At 40.1% G+C, this 23,708-nt stretch overlaps 1 protein-coding gene across 10 annotated transcripts in view; it reads right to left on the bottom strand.

Moving 5' to 3' along the window:
* CYRIA (CYFIP related Rac1 interactor A) overlaps window positions 1-23,708 on the bottom strand; it is a 75,719-nt gene that overhangs the window by 33,929 nt on the left and 18,082 nt on the right. For 5 of the 10 annotated variants that reach the window (XM_074947580.1, XM_074947587.1, XM_074947590.1 and 2 more), the window contains exon 2: window positions 14,785-14,936. The exons of 2 other annotated variants lie outside the window; for them this stretch is intronic. The gene's annotated coding sequence lies outside the window, so the exon portion shown is untranslated. Of the gene's footprint in view, window positions 1-11,443; window positions 11,608-14,784; window positions 14,937-19,181; window positions 19,247-22,587; window positions 22,688-23,708 lie in introns of those variants that run through there. 3 more of the 10 variants (XM_074947591.1, XM_074947581.1, XM_074947582.1) reach the window with 3 other exon arrangements.

Genomic DNA, 23,708 nt, shown 5'->3' with positions numbered 1-23,708 from the left:
GTATTTGTCTCACCAATGCTATAAACACAGGTAAAATCGCCTCCCCTACTCCTACTCCCTAGAGTCACTGCTTTCCAGTATATTTCCCACCCCACCCCCATTGGAATGGCCTACATTCTTTCTTCCTAGACTTATGTAGGTAGAGCTTGCAAGAGTATTACCACCTTCCCCCCGCACCTTCCAATTTGACCCATCTCAAACGGCTTAGATATCTGAAATTTTAGCTGTAGTTCTGGGCTACAACGATTAGTGGTCAAGTGAATAGATTGAAATTTCAGTCTGTCACATTATTAGAGCAGAAACTTAACAACTGAGGTTGCAAATAAGTTTTCATTATAAGCCTGAAACTGATTTACCCTCTAGAATCCATTAAAGAGGCTTTTTTGCCTCAAAACTGTTGTATTAAATCTGAAGCATAAGTAGAATTTCTCAATTTATTCTGAACAGAATCCAACAAGGGATATTGATTCCTTTTGTCCTCAATAGCTGAGGTTCAAGAAAGAGACCACAGACGACAAAGAACATGGAGTGGATAAAATGTGTGTGTGACGGAAATACTCCCCAAGACGAGACTGATTTTTTCCTGACATAGAATCATAGAATATCAGGGTTGGAAGGGACCTCAGGAGGTCATCTAGTCCAACCCCCTGCTCAAAGCAGGGCCAATCCCCAATTAAATCATCCCAGCCAGGGTTTTGTCAAGCCTGACCGTAAAAACTTCTAAGGAAGGAGATTCTACCACCTCCCTAGGTAACGCATTCCAGTGTTTCACCACCCTCCTAGTGAAAAAGTTTTTCCTAATATCCAACCTAAACCTCCCCCACTGCAACTTGAGACCATTACTCCTTGTCCTGTCATCTTCTACCACTGAGAATAGTCTAGAACCATCCTCTTTGGAACCACCTCTCAGGTAGTTGAAAGCAGCTATCAAATCCCCCCTCATTCTTCTCTTCTGCAGACTAAACAATCCCAGTTCCCTCAGCCATAATAGCACATAAAAAGCAGCCAGATCACTTGTTATTGATAGCTCTTAGTAATCAATATATAGCTGAAGAAACATGCATACAGAGGTGGGTGACCTTATAAGAGACAGAAGAATGGCCATAGTAGGTCACCAGAATATCACTGGAACTAATCCTACAGTATATAAAGAGCGTGCATTTCTCTGATAAGGCTAGAGGCTGTTCCTAGAGAACTTTCATACTGCACTACCTACACCTATCCTCAGCAACAAACTGATCATTCTGATTACACACCAAAGACAACACCATTACACATTCCCAAAGAAGCCAGTCATTTCAGCCCCACTATGACCCATAAACATATCCTTTTAAAAAAACTGCATAAATAATTTCACAACAAAAACTAAAATCAATAATAATCGGGAAAGGATTTACCCACACATTAACTGGTAGCAGGGTGTAACATACCTGAATTACAACAAAACAACAAATGAAAAAAGGAAAGCAGGGCTATGTGATCTGCACAGAGTAGGCCACAAGATGGAGAGTAAGAGTGGATGGAACAAGACATACATCATTGCTAAAGAGCAAGTTGCAAACAATCCCAAATATAAGAGTAACCGTTCAAAGAGGAGAGAACTGCCATAATACAGAGCTAGACAGATAATGCTCCAAGTCTGGAATCCACACGCAGACTGTTGGCATACAATCAGGAGAGAGAACTATAGGAAGCATTCTACAGATCTGAAGGGATTAACATATTACTGCGTAATAAATAACCCACTATGATAAATAATTCCCCTGATTCCATCACACCAGAGAGCTGGCCAGCATTGTCAGAGCCTGCAACGACAGAAATACACACTCCAAAGATACCTCACCAAAATCATGAAATAAAAAGGGATGACCTCAGATTATAATACCTTAATTTTTCTGAACTGGAAGTCTTTTGTCTAGTGTTAATGTTTTTTGTTCCACATCCAACCCCCTCCATGTATGTTTTATCTTGACTTCCTACATACTTTGTCCTGGTCTTCGGAGGCTGCAGCGTCCCAAAAGGAGCTATCTTGATGGCATGGAAATGAGGTTGTGACATATCTTAGTCCTGATGGATTTGCAGGTCAGGATCAGGACCTTACACAGTTAATAGAAGTGGAATGGAAGCCAGTGGAGGCACTCGAGCACCAGACTAATATATTTGTGGTTGAGATGGCAGGATGAGAACATATTGCACAGGTTCTTCATTGCTTCCTCAATCAGCTTTGTGTACCGTGTACCCAGTTTCAATCTGATGGACATACAGATCAAGTTCGTAGATGCTCATCTACGAGAAGAGGTAAAGTTTGTACGCAGGCAGACAGGAAATGAAAGAGGTTCTTTCTCCTAATCCCATCATCAATGTTATCTGGTCACCCAAACTAAGAGGAAAGCAAAGAAGAATGTCAAGGCTTTGGCTCACTTTGAGAAATGGGGAAGATGCCTTTGATAGAAAAAGGAATACAATGTTTTGCCTAATTCAAAGTCCCCCCCCCTTCAAATCAGATCATATAAGATATGTTCGTCAATGGCAGGGATTGAGTCCCTTGTCTCCGATTACCAGAAGTTGGGAATGGGAGATGGGGGATGGATCACTTGCGGATTACCTGTTCTGTTCATTCCCTCTAAAGCACCCGGCATTGGCCACTGTTGGAAGACAGGATTCTGGGCTAGATGGATCCAGTGGGGCCGTTCTTATGTAACCGCATTGTGTAGACCTGGGTTGAGTTTGAGTCAGCTGTTCTTCAGCCAGGGATAAGTCTTACAGAAGATATCACAGGATGTTCCTCCACTTAACCCACAACAAGATCACAGTGAAAGAAGAGAGAAGCCATCTCAATAAATGCCCCCCCCCCCCCGAAATTTGCAAGTTTAACTGTTTGAAGTGATTTATTTGGAAAATATCCTATAGAACATGCAGCGGTAGAAAATGCAAGTGTATCATTGCTGATCAGATGCAGTATACAAATGCAGAAGAAAATCTGGAACAGAAGGACTTACACAGTACTTTAATAATGTAACTTTTTGTCCACCATTGATTGTCTTATCTGTTATTCAAGCTCTTGATGGTGCTTTATGGAGTATACTGAACTGTACTCAGAGCAAATTCAATACAAATGCTTAAAAAAAAAAATAGATGAGCCTTTTCATACCCTAGAGCTTTGAGAGAAATCTTACCCTAGTTCTACAGAAATGAATAAATATTTTATCACCATTGTTATGTATGTGTCAAAATATCAAATCTAATTTCAATCAAACCTGCCATATTAATCCTGAGGTAATTGGTGATGTGCACTTCAAATGTCAGCACCAAGCAGCTAATGCTTGTATTATCCCCGTCTGAACATGTATATTATTATTTTTTATTTGTAGTATTTATGAATAAGGTAAACTATGGAGCACAAATCTGAACTAATACTTGCAAGTATTCCACCTTGACAAAAGAAAACAAATGCTATCTTATAATGCTAAGCAAGCAATTTATTTGGACAAGAAATTCTGTGATATCACCAGAATTCTGAAATAGTGGTTATTGACACACTGTATGGAATAATATTGAAGACATTGTGATTAAGGATGAAATGTTAAGTCTTTATAAAGACTTTATAAAGTCGGTTTAAGTATTTTAATATGCATGGGGGTGACTATATTTGATAGTTCCGTTACACAAAGTAACAATGGTCATTGACTCCTGTGTAATATTACCCTTTCATATTCCATTGACACTTCCAGTGACTAAAATGTATTATTCTACAACATTGCAAATAGGTTAGTGGGGCACTTAGATCATACGTATTTTGACTGCTACTATTAAGATTCTAATTCACCTGGCAGTTTCAAATTAGTTAGTTTAAGACCTGGCACTATTTCTGAGTGACAGCAAGGGAAAGATATGAGAGAGGGAGAGAGAGAGAGAGAGAGAACGAACACACATTCCTATTTTTTCTTATGTAGATTACATTAATGTAAGGAAGCCCCAAAACTGATTGGGGCTCCATTGTGCAGTACCAGCAAAGTAAAAGGATAGACCTACTCTGAAGACTTTACAGCCTAATTTAAAATCAATATGCAGCAGTAAGTATAACTAGCACTAAGAAGGGTGGAGAGATTAAGGAAGCAGCATTAAGAACATGCATTACCATAGGCCAGGTAGATTTTTTTTAAAAATAAGATATGAATAACAAATATAAGGAGGGTAGGTTGATGGCTGGCACTGACATTACTGATTGACAATTTATAAGGAGGGCATGAAAGTTTTGTTTTACCCTCTTCTTTTTACTTCAGAAATATTAGAAGCAGCATTCTACAGTTTTACAAGACGAAAGCAGTAATTCTTCAGCTCATCTCCACATGGATTAGATCTCAACTGGAGTACTGCGTCCAGTTCTGGGCACCACATTTCAGGGAAGATGTGGACAAATTGGAGAAAGTCCAGAGAAAAGCAACAAAAATGATTAAAAGGTCTAGAAAACATGACGTAGGAGGGAAGATTGAAAAAATTGGGCTTGCTTAGTCTGGAGAAGAGACAACATAACAGTTTTCAAGTACAGAAAAAGTTGTTACAAGTAGGAGGGAGAAAAAAACTGTTCTCCTTAACCTCTGGGGATAGGACAAGAAGCAATGGGTTTAAAATTGCAGCAAGGGCGCTTTAGGTTGAACACTAGGAAAAACTTCCTGTCAGGGTGTTTAAGCACTGGAATAAAATTACCTAGGGAGGTTGTGGAATCTCCATCATTGGAGATTTTTAAGAGCAGGTTACACAAACACCCGTCAGGGATGGTCTAGATAATACTTAGTCCTGCCATGAGTGCAGGGGACTGGACTAGATGACCTCTCGAGGTGCCTTCCAATTCTATGAATACCTACTGGATGTCTCAAAAGGTGCATACTGTTAACGATCACACTTTAATCTAGGGACCAAGATATTGAATCTTTAGGACTTTCTTCCTCCAAAATGTTAGCCAGCCATTCAAGTTAAACAGTTAAGAACAGCCCCCTCCACCCTACCTCCAAGTTTTAGACAGTTTAACTCTTCCCCCCACCCTCAATTGTTCAAATTTAAATTTTCTTGACTCTTTTGCTGTTACTTTAGTAACTCTCAGTCTTCTCCACTGGAAGTTCAAGTCCTGTCTAATATCAGCCTAAGCAGACCTCCCCATGCATGCACTTTGAAGACAGGAGAAGTCGAAGAACAAAACAAAACAAAAAACACTCAGGGCCATTTTTCTCTCCTTGCATATCACCTTTTGCTAATTGCCACATTACCTTCTTTAAAGTGCAAAATAAAGATCCAAATAAAGATTGAACTGCTCTAATAGCAGACATCCTAGAAACTCCTAGCTAGGAAAGACAAAACTTGAATCTTCTTTAATAAAATAGAATGTAAAATATCAGCTTCACAAGATTGCTCATGCGGGGGGGGAGGGGAATCTTACAGTCTTATTTTTCCAAAGTCATCATAAAAGAAAATCTGCAATGTGAAGAAGGCAGTTAAACAATCCCACAGATGGTCTGGAAATAAAAATCCAGCAACTGATCAAATACAAAGCATCTTGTCACAGCACACGATGAGATTTAGCAATTCAAAAGTTAAATTTGTTAAAATGGTAAAGGAAATTTAAAATATGTGGACAGACTTAACTGTGGCAAATCACTATCAGACACTACTGTTAATTTAGCTATGAAAATTGCACAGTGATTTTTTATTAAGACAATAAAATTGATACACAGTAGAGCTTATGTTCAAGTTCAGCTTTGTTATACACTACTATTTTAGATCAATTCACTACTATTAGGTCAAATTTGCATAGTAACTAATCATATAAACCCATTTATGATTCTCAGTTTACTCCCTTCATATTACAAGATGCCCATGACCAGAAAGCTCCATTATACAAAGAAAACAGAGTATTGTTCAGTGATGTGAGAAAAGTTAAACACATGCACAAAAGTGGACATTGTGCAGTTGTTTTGACAACCCTGCAATGCTACTCAGTGGATTTCCTGTGAAGGAGACATTTAAAACTCACAGACCAGTCTATAGACATTTGCTCATTCAATATGGCTTCATGTGAAAAAGGGATAAAACAAGCTTCGGAATAAGACATTTGTTGATTATATAGTGCCCTCTGCTGTTTTCAAGAGCAACTACAACGAAGAGACATATTTCAAGTATTTTGTATTATTCCAAACATTCCATACTATTACTGTATTACAACTGTCAAAAAAGCTTGAAGTATGAAAACATACTCTGAAGAGACTAAAAATTATATGGAGTTATATGTTTTTTGCCTAAGTAACTTCCACAGCAATCTTGATCAGTTTAGGGGCGCGGCGGGAATCTTTAATCAATAACTCATCCTGGATTTTGAAAATCAAATTGAGTTCTTTCCTGTTGATGCATTAAAAATTCTGCAGTTGAAACCCAGGGCCTGTTCCAAAGCCCACTAAAGCAATTAGAAAAAAAAACAAAACAGCCAGGCTCGTGAGAAGCAATGGAAATGTATTTAGGGAAATTGGGTCCAGACAACAGCACACATGAATATATTCAAGACAGTAGAGAAAAGGAGTGTAACATCCCCTTATTATTTGCCCCCCCCCTTCTACTAGGAATCATTTTTTCACAGTGTAAGGGATATATTCCATTGAGGCCATCCAAACTTCTATTTGTTTTTGAACATTTAGTTTACAATTTTTTAAAAGTGGGTGCCTAAGCTAGGCAATGAGAGTTTTTCGGTGCTCAGCACTGCAGAAAGATCAGGCCACTTATTTCAGCACCTAAAAAGGATTTATGAGTCTAACCATACATCCAGATTTTTTAAGACTTTAGCTTTAAAATTCAGAAGCCATGATCTAATAATACAAGTCATATCAGGGTGTACGTTAATAGAATGCACTTCGAGTGGCTTTGATGCACAAGGTCAAAAGCAGAATGCTTCTCCTTCATCCCAAAGCATCTCTGCAGATAAGGGGAGCTGTGAAGAGTCACTATTCATTCCTGTCCTGGCTTGTTCCTCCGATAAGTCCACCCTGGTTGTGTCCCTGCATATAGTGTCCTGCCATCACACCGGTTGCATTTGCACTATTTTCTTTGGCTTCCTGTCATGTTTGTCTTCTCCTCACCATCCTAATCTTTTTGATTATTGCCAATCCCATATCCTGATTTCACACTGTATTCTGCTCCTAATAATTTATCTTAAAATCAGAACATTTTACGTCAGCCATCTTTAAAACAAACAAACAAAAAACCTCCACACCTCATCTTTACTACTTCCAGCCTTATGATGTCTGTTTCATTTAAAGCAGCTGCTTCTAAACTATCGCATAATACTGTCAGCATGCTTTGGAAGCAAAATGAACGTTTATAGCAGCCACTATTTTGTCAATGTCTATGCAGCACTTGAAGCTGTGGCCCAACTCCTTAGAACCTTTATGGAGCCATTGGCACTAACCAAGTTTTCTAGGTACACAAGATTTTACTTGTTTATGACTTCACCGTTGCTGTATTTCAACACTGTCTACTGCCCCTTTTCCAAGATGCAACCACTTAAATCTTCTCGGCATTTACTGCAAGTACAAGTCAAGTACACAAATTTTCCAGAGGAGTATCATGAATTCAAACAAGCATGCCTACCAGTTGTACAATGCACAAACTAAGGAGCTCAACTCTAGGTCATCTAATGTCACACCCTCCAACATTTTTCCATTTTCATCCAGTTTAAAAACCACAATGAAAATCAATGATGATTCCCTGTCCCAATGTCTTACACTGAACTTTGACTTGAACCAGTTGCTTCATTTTCCGCCAATTCTTATAGCAGTGCAGGAGTCTTCATATACAGCTTTTATAACTACAATGATCTTATCTGGAATGCCATAGGATTTTGCTACTTTCGATAATGCTTACCTCCAAACTGAATCAAATGCCTTCAGGAAGTAGAGGAGAACAGCAAACAGCCTTAAGTCCCTTCTCTCTCCTCCCATAACTGTCAGAGCATAAATATCTGATCGATGCAACTGTTGCCTGGTCTAAAGCCGCACTGCTCCTCACCTGCTACTTTCTCAAAAACTGGCCTTGATCTATTAATAATTAATTACATTCATCATGATTTTTGACACATCCAAAATCTCATACCATAGCTTGCTCAGATACACTGGTATAGGTTATTACTTTGTTGGGCAGTGGAAAGTACTAGAGAACATACTTCTAATAGGGCATCTGCATCTTATCACACAATTCTGTGTTTAGAAAAAAATATATTCAATTCCTCTCTAGATTTCATAGCAAACCAAAGGAGGACTCCATTAGAATTTGAAAGAACTATTTCCGTCCCCATCCTGCACTTCTAAAAGTTTTACTTTTTTCCAAACCTCTTCTCCACTCATACCATCTTCTCCTTTTATCAGAGTGTTGGACCTGTGTAATGTCATTTGAAAAAGTGACACTTTTAGCATATTCTATCTAGAAATAAAAGAAAATGACAGTGTAAGTGAGCTGTAGCTCACGAAATCTTATGCTCAAATAAATTGGTTAGTCTCTAAGGTGCCACACGTACTCCTTTTCTTTTTAGTATAAAGAACCATATTTAATTCTTCATAAGAGGCTGTAGTGATAGCAGTCATCCACTAAGTGGCATTATTTACTCAACTATAGCAATACAGCAAAAAATCATCATCTGAACACAATGCATATATTTTCCTAAAAATGAATAGACTGAAGAACAGTATTTTGGATAACTAATTTCATTTATGAATGTCAAAGATTTAAGCATTATTCCAATTTAACTAACAGGTTTCAAGCTTATTAGTAACCTGGCACTACCAGGTTATTCTTTCAGTGAACACAATTGTAAATACATAGCAGAAATGTCCAGGCACAAAGCAATCATGAAAAAGATGCAAAACAGAAATGTCATATCATGCTGTGATAATTTGGGAATCTGTCTGTACGATTTATAAAATTATGAACTATATATCTGCATGAGGCTACAAACTTAATTTTGAATGTGCAGCTTTTCACCCTCTCTATTGCCTCTTCACCTCCACAGTGGACTGAAGCCCCAATACACAGAGATACAGGGCTGACCAATAGAGGATAGTTGATTAAGTACTTAATTGCTGGAAGTCTATCCACTCTAGATAGACTGACTCCTGCCCAGGACAGACATAGCCAGGTGGAGGTCATCTTGGCAACAAAGTCATTTGACAGGGTTTGTCATGTGGGAAAGTTGGTCAAGGGTGTCATCTGAATCGGGGAGGGAGGGAGGGAAGGGAGAAGGTTTTAAAAAGAGCAGAAATTGGTCTGCACAAGGGCCATTTTTCTCCAGTCCACAATGGAAAAGCAATCCAGCATGTGGCAGCCATGAACCATGCACTGGCATGGAAGCAGAAGAGCTCTGGACAACTTGCCACAGGCCAAAAATTGTCCTGAAGTAGTGAGGAACGCTGGGACACAAGTGCAGTGTTTATTGTTTTCTATGATCTGCACTCTCCTGTGCATTAAATGATTAAGTAAAAGAGCATAAATGTATTAGAGAGCTACTGTGCAGAGAGTCTTTCTATAAGAGAACTGCTTCTCTACCATTGTTTGCCCCTGAGAGAGTTAAACTATAAACGAGATGCTTCACACCTTTTGGGTGGAATCTGGGACAGCAGGTGTTTAAGCAGGGAGGAATCTGCTCCCTGCTGGACGGCAGGCTCCAGCTCTCTCAAGGGGATATCATATAGAAGATCTGTATTCTGAGAGCGTGCCTAGAAACCCAGGGACTGGCTAGACTCTGGTTCAGGTTTACGGGTTTAAAAACACCCAAGAATCTCTTGAAACAGCTCTTGAATTAATTGATGTGAAGAATTGGTTGCAGATTCGCCCATGTGCACTAAATGTTTGTGGTAGGTGGATGTGTAAAATAGGCTGTTGGCCTGGTGTGAACTCCGCTGTGCCTACACAAATCATGAAAAACCCATTTTTAAAAACAGCATGTGGCAGCCCCTGTGCCATGTACATTGACCAAACCGGACAGTCACTACACAAAAGAATAAATGGACACAAATCTGCCATCAGGAATCATAAAAAACCAGTAGGAGAACACTTCAGTCTCTCTGGTCACTCAACACACCTAAAAGTGGCAATTCTTCAACAACAAAAACTTCAAAAACAGAGTTCAACGTGAAGCTGCAGAACTGGAATTAATTTGCAAACTGGATACCATCAGATTAGGCCTGAATAGAGACTGGGAGTGGTTGGGTCATTACAAATCCTAAACTTAATTTCCCCAATACTAATTTCTCCCTACTGTTACTCACACCTTCTTGTCAACTGTCTGTAATGGGCGACTCTCTTATCACTTCAAAAGTTATTTTTCCTCCCTTGGTATCCCGCTGTTAATTGATTTAACTCGTTAGACTGACCTCACACTTGGTAAAGCAACCCCCCATCCTTTCATGTATTTTCACTCCATGCATCCGATGAAGTGGGGTCTAGCCCACCAAAGCTTATGCCCCAAAAAATTTGTTAGTCTTTAAGGTGCCACAAGGACTCCTCGTTGTTTTTGCTGATACAGACTAACATGGCTACCACTCTGAAATTAGCACAATGGAAGCAGAGTGCTCAACCAAGGACTGTATAATAATATTTTCATACATTAATACCTCAAATTTAGAAACCTAGATGCACACCAAGGCATCTGTAAGTAAGTGCTGAAAACTCACAACTCTGGCTAATTCAAGTTGTGGGTGCTCAACACCTCTAAAAATCATGCCAGCTATTTAGATGCCTAATTTAAGGCAGCAATATTTGAAGATTTTGCCCTTAGTATTTCCAAAAGTTATTATACTACACTTAGAGTGAAGTATTTTCAGACTAAGATGCACTCACCGTGTTTACAGGCAAAGAGCTAGTTCATTAGAATTAGCTTAGCCTCTGAATGGGCCTGATTTGCCTCATGTAGTCATTTACCCCTCCGAAGAGTGAGTGCAAGCAGGCATGAAACACTACTATTTGGTTTTGGTAGCACTTTATGTCCATTTTGCACAACTGTAAATGACTACACTAGGCACAAACAGAAGGCAGTGGAGAATTTGCATCAGTATGTACAAGAGCAGAGTGCAGTCTTGGATCGGACTTGTGGCCTAGATAACGACTACCTCATTTAGGCCCCAATTTTGGAAATACATAAGCATGTGCATAGCTAAATTTGCATGCTTAAACGCTTGCAGGAATGAGGCCATTCTGTTTTTAAAAATGAATTTTTCCTGATTTGTGTAGGCACAGCAGAGTTCACACCAAGCCAACAAAAATGAGTTCTTTTAAAAAAAATTTACACTGTACTCACTCCCTAAGGCCTCTCAGTTTGCTTCTGGTGACAGTTCAAAGTCCTGGTTTTGGGGCATGAAAACTCAATGGGACTTGTGCCCCTAAGTCATGAAGGTGCCTTTGAAAACCCTACCCGTAATACTTTAAGCCATCAATAGGCTGGGCACAAGCTGCATGAGAGAACACCTCTCCATTCATGCCCACTGAGACAGCTCCAGTCTTGAGAGTATAGCCAGGGTGATACTCTCAAAGGACTCAAAGGTATTCTCCAATCCGGGCACTTGACTGTGAAACAACCTAGCAGAGAAGATAAAATTGAGCATAAGTCTGTGCCTCCCCATTTTCTAAAAATACTACACCTTTTTGCAAAATCCTTCCTCCAAAGAAACACATAACAAGGAATTACAATGACATTACTCTCCTTAAGACTCGCTTATGTCACAATGCTGACAGAACATTTGACAATGACTAGACAGTGGGTGTGATTAGAAAGCTGCTTATTTATTATGTATTTGTATTGAAATAGCAGCCAAGAGTTCCAGTCATGGACCAGGGTCCAACATGCTAGGCACTGTACAAACAGAACAAGAAGAATAGTCCCTGCCCCAGAAATCTTACAATGCAATGATTATACTAATCTTGATCTCACTATTGTAAACAGTGCACAAGGTATCTAAACATTCTTTTTTGTCCGATATTTTAACTGTAAGCTCTTTGAGAAAGGGACTAGTTTTTCACTTTATCTGGGCTCAGATGGTTAAAAAAAAATGCATTTGTAGTTCTCTCACCAGTTCTTTAAGAATCTTAGTTTTCCAGAAATATATATTAAAAGGTAAAAATTGAAACTTTCAAACAAAATACTTCATTAAGAAAAACTGCAAAAAAAACCCCAATGTCAAAATGTCGTCAGTTCCACACAGCGTTTGGTAACAATAGCTCTGGAAGTTTTCATTTGCCAATTAAAAAAAAACAAAAAAAACAAAAAAAACAAAACACCCCCCCCCACACACACACACACATATAAAAGGTTTTTTAAACCCTGCCAAGTAGAAACTGCTTTTCAAATTTATTTTTTGCAATTTTTCTTCATTTTGCAAATAGCTCTACTGGAACCCACTTTTGGTAGCAAATGGAGTGAAGTGGCAAAAGTCTTCAAAGTTTCATGAGCACACCTCTGAGCAAGAAAAGTATCCAACAAACTATGAAAGTTCAGATAAACAATCAGCAACTCATTTAGAACTTAAAACAAGTTCCTGCAAATGTAGACAACATATACACAAACTTACGTGTCATCTGGTAAGAAGTTACTGAAGTGTTAGATATATAATTTATTGGAAACAAATGAACAAATAATCAGGGCTCGCAGAATTTTCACAACACCAGTATCTCAAGTAAAAAAAATAATTGTATCAAAACAGCCTTTATAAGCCACAACCCTGACACTTAACAGAACAAAGATAATAGTGTTTTGTATTTGACCAGAATTCTGTTTAACTTTATTCAATAAACTTTAAAAAACCGGTTATTAACTATATCTTATGCTTTTGTTATTCCTCATTACCCCTTCCCACCTTTACTCCACATTTTATTATAGATCAGACTCTCTGTGTTAGACCCTCTTCGTTTTTGTTCTTCCTTCACCCACCTATATCCTTTCCTCTTTCAACAGTACTTTCACCTTAGTCCTCTTCCTTGCCTCACCTCCCCCCCCAGCAAAAGATCTCCGTCCTGTGCCTTAATTAATCCTCCCTCTTCTCTTTTTCTCCATCCTACACAGACACACACACCCCTCCACCTACAGCCATTCATTCACTGGCTCACTCAACTTCCTCTCCCACATTCAGTTGAGAGCAATAGCTTCTGGCTATTCAGCCCCTCAGCTCCTGCCTGTGAAAGTGGCAGCAGCACATGAGCTGCACTGCTGCCCAGCCCCCATTCCCTCTCAAAGAAGCATGAGCCCTAGAATTTAATTGAGAGCAATATCCTCTATACTTTTATGTCTTTTTATACTTTAAAAAAAAAATCCTGTGGAAATCTGCCAGTAATAATTTTCTGTTAAATCCCATAGGATTCTTTCATGAAGGACCCCTGTAATGTGGGCCAAGAAAGAAAAATAAGTGAGACCCAAATGCCAAAGCATCTATGTTGATTACTGACGGCACCTCAGTATGTATTTACTTATGGACTTGATGGCGTCATATTACATGGTAGAGAATACTTCCCTCTACTGCAGGACTCACCGAGTGAAATTCTATTGCTTATGTTATAAAGAAGGTCAGACTAGATGATCATTTTAGTCCCTTCTGGCCTTAAAAAAGTGAATCCTTAAATTTACTGGTGGTTCTATTCTGTTCCTTTTACATCACATCTATAATATTAGCATTGAGTTCCCTGGGTTTATCTGAGTGTGGCTGAACCAAATCTGTTTTGTTGATATCCCCAATGACGCAAACTTCTGATGTGATGAACTGATTTGTTTCTGCTCATAACACTGATTTTTCTTTGATGTTTCTTTTGGGAGTCACTTGCTCATAGCATACCATGCTGGATAATGCAAAACAGCTGTCCTGTTGACAGAGTAGAGAAAAGCTATCCTAAAGACTCATTTCCACACAGCTGCAGTCTCTTTTTCTTTCTGCTAGGAACCACTAGCCCAAACTGACTTCCTCTAATGAGCCTTGTCCCACAAAAATAAACACTATGCAAAGAAAACAAAAAATTGTCCCTCCCTTTAGGATTTGACAAGGAGTCACTATCTGAGGGACAGTCCGCTTCAAACACCCACATCTGCCACACAGTTTTCAAACAAGCTAAGAATAAGAACTGGTGAAGAGCAGCTTGTCTGAGTCAGAGCTGATGAGAACAGTTCTGCAACATGCTGCCCTAGAGATCCAGAACATTTCCTATCAAGAACTTGTACATCATTAATAGTGCTAACAGGAGCATTATATTTTCCTCTTCAGTTTTTGTTCCCCTCAAGGGTGAACAGCAGTAGCCAAATAGCAAGGCTTTCCCCCACAGAGAAGTGTGATGGGAGAAGTCATCGTCAAGGAGAGAGTACCATGGAGTCTGTAGGGTCTTTCAGACCAGGCTCCCTTCTCATTCATGATGCCTCAAAAATCTTTTCTTGGAGGGAGACCAAGAGATTATCTATAAGGCAACTTAGAGCATCACAAGCTGGGGTATAAATCTACAGTGCTCTAACATGCTGGGCACTAAAAGTTCCATAGTATACTTTGACGACCAGCTGTTTCAAAGTTGTCCATGCAGAGCTGTTGCTGTTGTCTCTCTCATGGGGACACTGTACCAATCATTTAAGAAGTGCAGGCACTCCAATAAAGCCAAACACATTTAACAAAAATACACACTCTACAAGTTTACAATATGCTACATTTCAGAATATATACTTACTTTCATTTAAACACTGCAAAGGGGAAGGCATATAAATCACTCACACACTTAGCAATTTCTTACCTAGTAAGGTAGTAGTTCCAGTTCAGGTTCAATAATCTAGAATAATGGACTTAGAAACTCTGCATCCGTCTGTCACATAAAACGCACAGGAATCACACCCAGAATCCCTATGCTTTTCCTTTCCTTCAACTTTGCAGATGACACTTCCCTACCTTAAAAAGAAAAAACAAACTGGGTTATCAAAGAAAGCCTTTACTCATTCTTTAAAAAGTGAAATTTGGAACATTGTTAAAACAGACTTAGAACAACAATTTTAAAGGTGTGGCAGAGCTGAATTTTTTAAATATTTAATCTAAATTTTTATTCATGCAAATATTCAACTATTGTTGAACTGTCTCAACACATTAGTTGGGATTAAATTGATGAATTGCTGCCAAGATTGGTGCAGGTTGTTTTCATGCAGCTGAGGCATGTGCATTATGTTAAGAATTCAACTAAATTATGGGAATGCGAGAGACACATGCCTTGTAAAATTTAGCTGCTCGTCATAATACCTATACTCATTTAAAACAAGTATTTACGTAAACGAACTGCTTTTGCCAAAATCCTTTGCATAGTGGAAGATTTCTGAGATTGGCTCTCATACTTTCAGAAGATTACCAAAGCTTTAAAAATAATAAATAATAATAATAAAAAAAATATCACACGTCACTATTAGGGAAAAACAAAGTAACCACACACCAGGGTTATTTCTAGCGTATCAATCTCTGTTTTTTATGGCTAAAAATCCACCATTCATTCCATTCTCAAGAACAGCTGCATAGTTGTTTGTTTGTTTGTTTACGAAGTTACTTTTGAAGGCTCATGCTTTTCCTAGTACAGGCACAAAGTCAACTTAAAAAAGTTACTAGCCACTAAACAAAAGGTTGGAATTCAAATGCCAGTTCACCCATAACCACAATATTTCTAATATGGTAGTAGAAGAGAGAAGTCTCTTCTCTAAGTATCCAGGTTTACTATTCCCTCTGCTGTGCAAGTTTAGAGGCAGAGGTAATCAGGCAAATAAGCTACTGGGAGAAAACTTGACTCTTGAAATCCCAGAGCTGCACTTCTATAGCTGTCATTACAGTAGAATCTAAAGTAACTGTTTCCAATCTAATCACAGGTTTTCACTCTCTGAAATTTTTCATGCTTGATCTCTGCCTGAAGGTGAATTTTGTTTTCAAAACTCTGAAGGGAAAATAGTTTAACTTTTTAAAAAATAGTTCCTGTTTGGTTAGAGATGAGTGGCAGAAAAGCTGGAAGAGCTGCACAAGTTAGAGAACTCTCTGAAAAGATTGCCATATTTTGTGTTTTCTAGCCCGCAGTGACCTAATAGAAGCAGTTTATTGTTCTGAGGCAATGGAGAGTGTGTGTGGAGGATGACCATTTACACTTGAGTTAAAGCAGCTTAGGACCTCAGCAGAGAATAGTAGGTAGAAAGAAGCCTCAAATCTTTAGAATTCAACAGGGTATTTAATCAGTTCTTACTGGAGATGAAAGGAGGGGGAAAGATAGCCATACACCTGCTCAACAAATAGAATCACTAAAGCACTTCAGGTGCAACACTGCCTTTCAACTAAAAGAATTTCTGAGGCATTAAAAAAAAAAAAAAAAAAAAAAAAAAAGAAGGCTGACTTATACCAGGAAGAGGCAAGTGGCTAGATGAGGGTCCCTGGAACAGGAACTCAGGCAGCTCAGCAATGGTGCGAAAGAGAGCCACAGTGGAACTAACTAGAGACATGAAGCAACTGCCCATTCATCTTGCTCCGTGATAGGATCAAAGGCCTCCTAATTAGAGCACTTGAAAACAAAGATCCATATGGAGGAAAGGAAGAAACCATTATTGATAAAAGCCACCCATCCCCCATCATGCAAAGCAGAATTGGTTAGGCTCTTTCTGCCTTGGTAGTTTTTCCTTCAGTGGCTTGTCTGCCCTTTTAGAATCTCTTCTGAAGGGAAGCTGATGTAGAGCAGGGAAAAACCCTTTCTGGGAGCAGTGAGTCTGGGGGCCACACGAGTGGGGCTTCATAAGGCAGTGGCGCCAATTCCTGCACCATTGCTAGAGTGTTATGGTTCTGCCTGCACGTCTGCACACCCGAACAAAACCCCATGATAGAAAGAGAAAGAGAATCTGTCTCCTTTCGCCTAACCAGAGTCCAAGAATTTACTGCATGAGAGAAAACAATCAGTCATTCTAATTAGTCATTCTATGCCAGCCTCAAAAAAGGTCTTGGAATATCATAGCTAGTAAGAATTTTGAAGGCATCAGTAGGTTACAGCACTCAACAGCAGATTTTTCAGAGATGCTGAGAATTAATAGCGGAAACCATTTTCTGGAAAACTGAGATACATTAAAAAGCAACACTTTTGTGGCGTGAGCTAAACCCTACCTCTGTATAGATGTTCCATAGCCTTGTAGACATCTAGGCAGAGACTGCAATTTGTCAGTTTTAGAGATCAGGTTAAAATAATTGTTACCAATAAAATAAGTAAGTCTGAAAATACATCCTTTTATCATTAACGAAATGCAAGAGAATTTGACCAAATGCCTACAAGACATTAGAGCAAGTCTTCTTGGTAACAAACTCTGTTGCACAATAATTCATCATTAAGGAACCTACATCTCAAGTAAAGAGTCATTTATCTCAGAACATGAAAGTTGACTATTAATAATGCATTTTTAAAGGTGCTAAATAAAAAATTTCAGAGCTTTGCCATGTTACACCACAGTTAAAGCTGACCAGAGTCTTGTCAGTTTCCATTGCAGCTATTGAGAACCATGAAGGCAGAAGTGAAACTGACAAAACACTGGGCAATTTTATTCTGCTTGTCATTGCAGCTTCTCATAGTATAATCAAACAACAGCACTGATTGAAGCTATTCACTGGTGAGGACAACAGAAAAAGTGGAGTTATGGGATGGATACAGTATTGGACACTCCCCTCCTGCAGCAGAAGGCTAAGAACATCCCGAGGAAGCAGCAGAATAGCTACCACCATATTTGCTCTCATCAGCCAGGCCAGGACACATTGGGGAGGAAGGGAACAAGAAGAATGTCCTTTCCCCCTTCCAGTAGCCAGAGGATGGCTGGGGGGTTCAGGTTTATCAGAAACTTAAAAACCAAAACATGTGAAAATGGAGACACCCCCCCCCCCCACAAGCAAATTCCAGGGACAGAACCTGGTAGTAATCCAGGACCACTTCCTTTACCCAACAGTTGACCAAGGAAGGGAACATTGGATTCTCAAACGGGTATTACCACTGGGCAGTGAAGCACCTCCTTTTAAAAACATAGTCCTCCAGTTATTAGGCATCTGGGACCTTTTTCAAGCTCTTTGTAGGAGGACATGCGAAAAAGAGGACAAACTGAAAGCTATGCAAATAAAAATACAGCACAATTATATCCGGTTGTCATGGGGAAAAGGTCAAAATTTTAGTTTAGAAAAGAGGTCTGGCACACAGTATTTTGATATCAAATTGTTTGCTATGGAAAATGAGAAAAAAAAAAAGTCATGGTTTGGCCATGGGAGAGAATATAAATCATTTTGTAGAAAAACTGTTTAAAAGTGGTTAGCTAGTTAGCTAACTTTAAAAAACACTCTTTACGACTTGGACACATATGGAGCTAAATTTGTCAGATTCTTGCTTAAAAGCAGCTGATCAAGGTGAAAGACTATAATCTTATAATTGCAGAAGTCACAATCATCAGTCTTACAGCCGTAACAGCAACCTAGTACTCCATGAAAGAAAACAGAAGACTGATGTCAGTAAGGGAAAGAAGGCACAAAAACAGAAAGGGAGACTTAGTAAGTTAGTTTTAATGTTTCATTTAATTTTCCACTAAATTGAAAGTAGGCTAATAATGTCATAATTAAATATACTGTAGTTCAAAACGGTCTCATTCCTTTAAAATGCTCAGGATATGTTTGTTTTGGAGGGAGTAGAGATTTGTATGAAAACGCAGGTATATTTTCAAGCTGCCTTCATCTTCAAATTGGTAGGTGTCAAATTTTTCAAGTCCTGTCCAAGAATTAAAAAAGTTATTGCTGGAAATCTTTAAATTCATTGCAGTCAAAGAAAAAAATCCCCACATTTAAATGCACAAAGAATTAAACCAAACAGCCACTGTATGATTGATACTGGAATAGGGTACATCACAGGCAATACGTTTATAAAGAACAGAGGAATAAAAAGATGCTCAAAAGGAATTTAACAGGAAATAACTAACATGTTTGAATTGAGGCTTGGGCTGGAAATAGGCTCTGAAGCATGAATGGGGGTGGTTTCAAAAGCCTGAGCCTCAACTTCAAAGCAATAGCTACATAGCTATTTTTAGAGCGCTTGCATGAGCTCTGCTAACCCGAGTCTGTCAGCCTAGGCTGGGAGGCTTGCTCCTGTGGGATGTGTAGACATACCATAAGAAATAGTGATGAGGTGGATTTCCAGAACGTAAGGCCTGATCAGGGAGAGGTTTATATATCTAGAAAAGAATTAGGAAGCAATTTAAAATGAAGCATATAAAAACCACAGAGGCAGTGACACAGATCGTGCCACCACAACACTGTCTTATTATCTGTGCAGAGGCATAAAATGAAAATTTAAAGAAGAGTGCAAACAGATGTCAGGAAATACTTTTCATAAAGCAAGCAATGAATGTGTGAATGGCCTGCAAGGCAAAAGTTGTTGAAGCAAGAAACATTTTACTCCTGGGGAAATTCTGTGTCAAAAAATTAAAAATTCTGCACATAATATTTTAAAATTCTGCAAATTTTATTTGTCAAAGTAACACTATATAACAACACCAGTTTCAATTATTTGGCAATTTATTTCAAAATACCTGTCAGCAAGTATGTCTATAACAATACAGACACACACAAAAATTCCGACAGGATTAGAGAATTAACGAAGCCCTTAGGACAGAGGTGGTCAAACTACAGCCCGCGGGACCGTCCTGCCTGGCCCTTGAGCTCCTGGCCGGGAAGGCTAGCCCCCCGGCCTGTCCCCTGCTGTCCCCCCACCCCTGCAGCCACGCCGACAGCGCAGCTTGCTCCATCCGGGCGGTAGGGCTGCAAGCTCCTGCTGCTTTGAGCAGCATGGTAAGGGGGCGGTAGCGGCGGGGTGGATAAGGGAGCAGGAGGTGTGGGGGGGGGATGGGGGAGGTTGGATAGGGTGTGGGAGTCCTGGGGGGAATCTGCCAGAGGGCAGGGGTGTGGATGGGGGTCAGTCAGGGGACAAAGAGCAGGGGGGGTTGGATGGGTCAGAGGTTCTGAGGGGGGCGGGAAGTGGGAGGGGGTGGATAGGGGGCAGGGGCCAGGCTGTTTGGGGAGGCACAGCCTTCCCTACCCAGCCCTCCATACAGTTTCGCACCCCGAGGTGGCCCTCAAAAGGAAGTTTGCCCACCCCTGCCTTAGGACAACTCAGCTCCTGCTTCCCCCTCGCCCACAGAGCCCAGCTGGGGAGCCAGATACTTACGCCCCTTCCCCCGCAGAGCCCAGCCACCCCTTCCCCTCGCCCAGACACTCACAGCCCCCTTCCCCCCAGAGACCAGCTGCAGGCCCCTGGCCCAGATGCTCACACCCTCTACTTCCCAGAGGCCAGCTGCAGAGCTCCATCTGTCCCACTCAGACACTCACACCCCCTACCCTCCTAGAGCCAAGAGATTCAGAGGGAGAAACAGCCTGATCCTGGTCCCAGGCTTGCACAAAGGTTCCTGCGCGCCGCTGCCTCCTTCCTTCAGGTCATGCTGGGACCTACAGCTGCCGGGAACCCTCCAGCTCCCTTGCTCTCCCCCAATAGTGTCTTTTATTTACGAGCGGGGCTCTGCCGGGTCCAATGGCCCCTAGTGTTGGCCAGCAGCTCTGCAACCCATTTCTGTGGGAGGAAAGCGGAAATTCTGCATGCACAACATGAATTTCTGCAAAATTCTGCATTGTCCAGTGGTGCAGAATTCCCCACGGAGTAACATTTGGGTTGTTTGAGAGAAAAATGCCAACCATTGGGAAACTGCACAGTGAGAGAGGGGAGCAAAACCTCTAAGAACTGAATATTCCTCAAAGATTCTTATGTTGTCAATTAAAGCAGAATACTTTTGTATGTAAAGAAGACTATTATGTTAAAATTGTAAATAAACTTTCAATACAACTTTAAAAGTGGCTGCAGTGGAGCCCCAGATAGATTACAAAGAAACAAGAAAATAGTTAAAGTATGTTATTAAAATTATTACCCTTTCTGTAGTATTCTGTCCTAAGTAGGAATGAGCAAAGATATGTACAAGTAACTGTTACATCAGATTCATACAGTATGTTGAAACCTCTCTCACAGCTGCCATGTACTTGTAGGTTTCTCTTTCACTGTAAGGCCAGTACAATGCAATATCACTACACTTTCAAATTTAGCAAAAGCATTATGCCAAATTAAGGGTAACTCAAAGAGGACAAACATCACACGTTAGTTTTGTTACTATTTTGGTGCCACCTAGCAACTCAATTTAATGCTGGTTAAAATGCACTTTAAAATGAAGCATAGGAGGAATCAGTTCAGTATCTTCAGCAGAACAGTCGAGTGAACCTGCCTGGAGCCACGCTTATTACACACAGATTTCTGAACAGTCTTACTCTGCACCCAGTTTAACTTAAGGCAATACATAGCTGCTACAATGAAAGTTTCCCACTGTTTAAGAAATAACGAAAGCCATATGATCAGTATTCAACAGAGCATAAATAGTGAAGTACTTACATGTACAGAGCAAAGCAAAGCAGATTAAACACAGGACTGCAAAATATGACTGTTGCAGACCACAGACAAAACAGAATGGTTAAATAAGGTAGTATGCAATATAAAGAAAACACCAGATTATAAATAAGGGCACTACAAAATTACCTCAAAATTCAGAATTTCATTACTTAAGTTTCATGGTCTAAAAACAAGTTACATTTTCTGTATTTTGATTTCAGAAAACAAAAAGATAGAAGCTCTTAAGGGTATGTTGAAGTTGTAAAGATTTATGGTTTCAATAAGGTAAGGATTTGGCCATACCAGACATGTATTATTTAACTATTATGTAAAGGAATGTAGGGGAGATCCTGCACCTGTCGTTAGGGGTCTTCTGTTAAGTCATTTGGATACCAACAGTATGAACCCTACTTAAAGAAGCAGAGGTATTTTTGCCAAATCTTTGAGGTTACGTAAGCTTGTCCAGTTGGTTTAAATTTAGTATAATAAAAAGGGGTAAGAGCATCTCCAAAAAGCAGGGAGATTCTGCAGAGGAAACCCTAGGAACAGCCACACTAAGGTTATGTTTGTGTGTTGGTGCTGTTATTTTAACTAACTACAAAGCAAACCTGAAGATGGGGATAAATTTGGACTCTAGCCAGCATGCATATCCTCTGCACAGAGCAGGGTAAAAATCTCATCTGCTAACAGATTTTTATTTAAAAGTTCGAAGTGACTAGAAGTGTTTTGGTTTTTAAATGAGAAACCTTTTTCAAAAGGCTGGCTGTACATAAAACATGCCCCAAAGAGACCACTTACACAATACTGAGTCCCTCAAATTATTTTTAATACTAACATAGTTTTTTCCAGATAACACTTCTTACTTTCTAAATGTGGCTAGAATCCCTCCTACAGCCGGCTTCTTCTCTTCAACGCTTAGCCAATTGGCCGTAGCAATCATTCGCCATTTGGTCCGTTCCTGTGCAACCACAAAGGCTTGACAGCCTGAGTCCAACATCAGAACTGACTTGATGAACCCAAGTATTAGGGGGTCTGCTTCTGCCTCCACCCCACAGTTGGTGGAATTTTATCCCAGATGTTACAAGTTACCTGGACAATGGCATTCACTGGAACGTCTTGTGGCATCCTTGCGACACGTCTCAAAAGCATAAGGTGTCGCCCGCTGACAATAGCCCCAGCAGTCTGTAGACTCAAAAACAAACATACATCTGCATTACAGATGAAGTCATTCCACTTTATGCCCAGTATACGACATTGACATTTTGTGTGGAAAGTCTCCAGGTTTGTCCAGTCTGCGAAACATGGACACTGTGCCATGCAATCGAACAACAGTATGGGAAGAAGGATACAGCTCAAATACATACTGAATTTGGTCGTCATACTAAGATGAAGATGTTGATTCCATATCCATTGTAAACGGCCAATGGCAGATGCTGTGATGCCAATCTGATGGAGAAATTCCACGTGAGAATTGGAGGAGCTGGTAAGTACAGAACCCAGATAGCAAAAGCTAGAAACTGATTCTATGGTTTCGTTGTTCAAAGAGATTGGAGTCGCAGGTCGACCTGGTCCTAGATTTTTCAGTTTTGTCTTTGACCACGAAACATGGAGACCTATCTTCGCTGACTCCTCCTCCATATGCTGGAGTGCCTCATGAAACCTGTCAGGGCTCTGTACTAGAAGAACAACGTCATCAGCGTAGTCAAGGTCTATGAGCGAGAGATCACCGATCTCAGTGGCTATGGACCTGACAGAATGCTGCATTATGAAATCCATTGCCTGACAAAAGAGTGCAGAGGCCAGAACACAATCCTGCCTAACACCAGATACTGATGTAAAAGGTGTTGACATCTAGTTCCCCAGATAAACATGGGCCCTTATAGAGTGAAATCATAAAACTGTCCTTCCAGGCAGTTGGCAGGGTTCCAGTTCTCCACACCAGACGAAAGATGGCCAGAAGTGATTCTGCTATAGAAGCAATAGCACATTTTAGCAGCTCTGAGGGGATGCCATCAGCACTGGCTGCATGTCTGTTTTTCAGTTTAGAGATGGCACACTTCACTTCATCCAATGTTGATGCATCAGTACAAATGTCTGGATCTGGAACAGCAGTGACTGCCAGATCATCCAACTCTGAATAAGCAGCAGCTGGAAGATGGTTCAGGACGCTGTGATAATGTTCCACCCACCGTGAGAGACGGTCATCATCC

This window comes from Natator depressus, chromosome 3, assembly GCF_965152275.1.
Source record: "Natator depressus isolate rNatDep1 chromosome 3, rNatDep2.hap1, whole genome shotgun sequence".
Classification (NCBI taxonomy): Eukaryota; Metazoa; Chordata; order Testudines; family Cheloniidae; genus Natator; species Natator depressus.
This window is presented reverse-complemented; position numbering and strand designations above follow the sequence as displayed.